The sequence below is a fragment of the Myotis davidii genome, unplaced genomic scaffold, assembly GCF_000327345.1.
Source record: "Myotis davidii unplaced genomic scaffold, ASM32734v1 scaffold1063, whole genome shotgun sequence".
Taxonomy (NCBI): Eukaryota; Metazoa; Chordata; class Mammalia; order Chiroptera; family Vespertilionidae; genus Myotis; species Myotis davidii.
In genome coordinates, this window is record NW_006296624.1 from 539,611 (window position 1) to 543,749 (window position 4,139).

Here is a 4,139-nt window from a genome sequence, read left to right on the forward strand (position 1 = left end):
TCAGATATTTGCTTAAAACCTAGAAACTTTACATGTTGCTTTTCATGTGCTGTGCCAAGTCTTGATAATACTTTTCTCCCCCAACCAAGGGACCTCATAACCTGATTATGGTTATTGCTTTACAAACAGTTTTGACAGAAGGTGGCTGCTAGAGCTTAACATATGTTCCAGTTCCATGTTATGGAGCTGGTTCTTGCAAACTAAGCTCATCATGTATTCTTTGCTGAAGTCAGCAAATAGAGTTAGACACCCAGTCATCTATCACACCAAATAAAAGAACATAACGGCTTTCAAAAGGGTTTTCCCACTTACCCAAATGGCTTTCTGAAAGCTTCTACCTCTGCAAAAAGAAAAAAAAAGAAAAAGAAAAAAAAAGACAAAAAAGAAAAAAATTAGAACAATTATGGCAGATTGCATGAAATGTGAGAACGTCACAGTAACTGCTACTTTTCATTATGTTGTCTTTGGGTCATGATCAACGAACGGGAAGTTTACCATGCGGTTTCCAGAGAAGGAGTGGTATTGTGAAGGATGCTTTTCAGTCATCTAGGATCTTGTCAGATTATCTGAAGGGAAAATGGGTCTTTCATGTGCATGTTCAAAGGTTTTGATGGACTGAAAGTAACTGTGAGAGCTCTACCATCAGAAGGGTGGCCTAAGACTACAATGCTAAAGTATGCATACCTCAGTTACAAAACTTTTGAAAGGAAGTCTCAGCCACAGAATGCATATACCTGTAGAGTTTTGCATGGGTTTTATATGAATACAATAAAAAAATATAGCTGCTTGCACATTATACCAGAAAAACCTCCAAAACTGCAATTGCTTTGAAAATAGATTTTAGGTTTTTTGGAGTTTTCTGAAATGCTTGGTCTGTATTTTGATAATTGTGCATATTATGTAAAAATGTTGGTGGACCCATAAATGACCAGACTTTTTCTAAGAAAAATGTTGCTTTAATGCATTTCATGAATTTTTACTTATATCATTGCTTGTTAGTAATAGCAAATCTGCTTTTCTGCATCTGCTTTGCGTAGCTATTGTAAGGCTTTGAACTAATGTATGTATTTATTGCTTGAACTTCTGTGCATACCTTATAAAGCATAATGTCTGACAATTTAAATGGCTCATGTATTCTTGCTTCTATCAAACTGATTACGGGGACTATGATCTTTTGTATACAACAAATTTTAACTGTAGCACAAACATCTGTTTATGTATTGGTGGAATATACCTGTTTTATTTATCTTTTTTGAGGTAAACTAATTTTGATACTTTTCATTACTGTGTACTATGTTCATACTTTGAATTCTCTGATGTTAGAAGTCATGGTTGAGAATTGTAAGAGGTGTTATTTGTTCTGTATTCATGGCTTTCACTGCTGAATAAAATAAAAGACCAAACCTAGGATTTGAAAGAAAACTGTCTACCTCTGACACCAGGGAGTTATCAGATTTTATTTTACATAGTTTTAGTCTACAAAGACACAATTGCTTAAACCTAGTGGGCTTAAGGCTTATATTCTATGTGGTCAAATTCATGGCGCAGTAGTGCTGTTTGAAAATCAATTAAAAATGTATGTGAATGCTACAAGTATTTGGTAGAATTACCGCTAACTAGGTTTTCTTTAGGCAACTCAGATATGGAGAGAATGTCATCAGCGTTCTGTGCCTACAGCTGCTTAACTTCATAAGAATGCATTTCTTTCTGATTAGGCAATGGAAGAATAGTCAGCTAGAAACAGAGCTACAGAAGTACACTTAAAATAAACCGTCCTGGACTCTAATGTCCCTGGGTAGATTCAGTCACAAAATCCATTAGGTTATTGCATAGTTTTCAGATTGGACATTCACATTTTAGAGAATTTGTGAGACTTCATACTACACATGCCAATATTAGCAGGCATTTGGACAATGGCTTTATTAATGCCATAAAGCTATTGAAAGAAACATGGCTGACCCCTTGTAATTTCACTAGTTCAGGTTGCAATGAAAGGTTGTTTTTTTTTGTCCATGAACACTTGGCAGATCTTACCTAACAACAACAAAAAAGAAGGATGTACATTTTCCTACAGAATTAATGTATGAACAGTGTGTCACTGCTCTTGGATGTAAAAATGTATATGAAATCATTTCATTCACTTGATTACATTTCTGAAGTATAAATAAAAATCTAATTCGTTTTGACCTATTTACAACCCCTAGGATTTTATTTTTTCAGAGACACCATTCTTCACTACCAGAGCCAACTCATATATTTGTGTGCACATGTCCCACATTTGTTTAAATCATTTTCTTAGGAATTGTGGATTCATAAACCAATACTCCCATTAAGTCAATAAAAGTAGGGGTTGCTTGTCAAATGCATTCCATTAAAGCAGGGGTGGGGAACCTTTATTCTGCCAAGGGCCGTTTGGATATGTATAACATCATTCATGGGCCATACAAAATTATCAACTTAAAAAAATTAGCCTGCTATATTTGGTCAAACATTTCATTAACTCATCCCTAATGCCTTGGCAGAGCCAGACCAAATGATTTGCTGGTGCTATACGGGCCCATGAGCTGGACATTCCCCACCCCTGCATTAGAAACTATTTCCAGGTTCAAAATTGGCATGCTCACATAATCATTTCATGTTTTCATGCTTTTATCCTAATAGAAATTGACACCATACATCTGATTCTAAAAAAAAAAAACCAAAAAAACAAAAACAAAAAAGAAAAACAGAACAAAATAAAACACACACAAGGGAAAACATGATTACTCTATTTAACTTTATGACTTTTCTTTCTTTCTTATTTATTTATTTTGCCTCCAAATTTCAGTTACACCCATGGCATTCTGCTATGGTTTAGGAGGACGTACAGGGAACAGGGATGGGTAAATAGCTCTCTAAGTTAATGCTTCTTTGCCTATACCAACCAATCCTAGACCGTTATTAGTATCCAAAACAGGCCAGATGGGAACTCTGTACAAGAAAACTTCACCTTTTTAACTTCAGTATACATTCCAAAATTTGTCATGATTAGAAATAAAAGGAAAATGAATATGTTGAGTAGAGATTTATTCTATGCATAGTTTAAAGTTTTATGTCACGCTAGTGAAAAACTACCTTGATTAAAAAGGTTTCCACAGAGTAACAGATTATTTTAAAAGAAGCATGAACATGAAATTAATTTTCTTGGACCTTAGAATTCATTTTTCACTATTAATTAGTTGAAAGTAAATGAATGCCAACTGATCCCCACCCAGTGTGTTTATTTGGTTAACTTATCAAAGGCTGTATAACAAGATGTGAATACAATCCTTTCACACACTATGCTCTAATATAGGAAGAATAATTTAGAGATTAAAACTAACAATGTAAGAAATTTGGCAAATGTTTTGTACTTATACCTAAGGTCAAACTTATGTCACTCTGTAGTTTAAAATACTGTGTTGCTCAGATACATTGTGTTGGGTCAAGGAAGGTTTCAACTGCTTTGTAAAAAGCTGGTTACTAAATTATTTTAAATTAAAAAAAAATTAAAACCAAGACGGCGACTTAAAATTTAACTAGCTAGAATAAAAGTACAAATGGGAAATCACATTCTAACCATTTCTTCAGGCAGGAGTAATGAAAGTTAAGTATGCAACTCTACTGTCGCAAATATTTCACAAAATGAGATTCAGACAACTTCTATCATTTAAATGCTGATGAAGGAAAAGAAGGTAAACTCTATCTTTTCACTATTAATCAGTTTTTGAATTGCATACAAAACTTCTAAACGGCAAAGCATACGATTACTGCATGAGAATGTGTAACTTGAGAAAATAGTGTGGCTTCACCCATCATTTGGCACATTATTTCCTCTACGAGCTCTTCCTCTATGCTCGGTCACCATCACACAGACTAAAAGGAGCCATGTGATACCTGGATAACTGGAAAGATGAGTAGTTGTCAGTAAAAAGTTTACAATTTCCTGGGGAATTTGAATCTTACATGTTGAGAGCATATAGAGATAAGAAAGGCCCTAAGGGTAGGGCCCATGGGAAAGGAATGCGTACCTGAAGGGGTGGAGCCAGCTCCAAAGGAACAGAATGCTTCTCTCACAAACACGGAGAGCAGCACAATGTTATGGGAGGAGGCGGGTGGGG